Below are 1,073 nucleotides of genomic sequence, written 5' to 3' on the forward strand. Positions count from 1 at the left end.
TGCAATCATGTCTCTCTCCTTTCTGAGAGGCGGATGTGTTTTCATGACTCCTCTCTATGTCCCCTACTTATCCCATCCTTTCCCATCTTGGTATGGGGCTGCATGAGGAAGAGCATTGCCAATGAGTCAAGGGAGGTTATCCTTCCCCTCCACTCAGCACTGGCGAGACAAATCTGAATTGCTGGGTCCAGTGCTGGGTTCCCCAGTAAAAGAAAGACATGGACATGCTGGAGGGAGGCCAGCAAAGGGCCAAGAAGATGATGAAGGGACTGGATCATCTTTGATATGAAGACAGACTGAGAGAGCTGGGACTGTTCAGCCTGGAGAATATAAGGCTCAGAGGGATCTTATCCATACGGGTAAATATTGGAAGAGGGGGAGTAAAGGAGATGGAGCCAGGTGCTTCCTGGTGCCCAATGACAGGACAAGAGGCAATGGGCACAAGTTAAAATACAAAAAATGCTGTCTAAGCACACAACCCCCCTTTTTTTTTTTTTACTGTGAGGATGATCAGGCACTGGCACAGGTTGCCCAGAGAGGCTGCTGACTCCCCATCCTTGGAGATACTCAAAACAAAATTGGACAGTCCTGAGCAACCTGCTGTAGGTGATCCTGCTCTGCGCAAGGAGATTGGACTAGATGACCTCCAGAGGTGCCTGTGGACCTCACCTGTCCTGCGATGGTCCCCTAATCTGTACATAGCTGTTTTCATCTTCTGCTACTGCTCATTTCTTTCCTCAGCCAGCATTTCCACTTTCAGCTACCAATTGAAGAAAGAGTTGTTTTTTCATCCTGCAGATATAAACCAAAATTTTTGTGCCCCAATTAATTTTAACTGCTTCCAACCCTCTTTTTTTTAAAAAAAAATTTGTAGCTTGTTTACAGTAATTCTACACTTCTTTAATTTTTTAAGAAGTGGTTTAAATCAATATCTCAAATTATTTCTTTCTGTCTAAATCTTGGAGTCAACCCTTCGTTTTCACCCTCCTTTCTTGTTAGCAACAGCCAGTCCTGGTCCTCTCGAGCTCTGCCCATGGTGGCCCTCTCCCAGCTCTCCTCTTGCTCCCTGGGGC

The sequence above is a fragment of the Egretta garzetta genome, unplaced genomic scaffold, assembly GCF_000687185.1.
Source record: "Egretta garzetta isolate BGI_Z169 unplaced genomic scaffold, ASM68718v1 scaffold351, whole genome shotgun sequence".
In the NCBI taxonomy this organism is placed as follows: domain Eukaryota; kingdom Metazoa; phylum Chordata; class Aves; order Pelecaniformes; family Ardeidae; genus Egretta; species Egretta garzetta.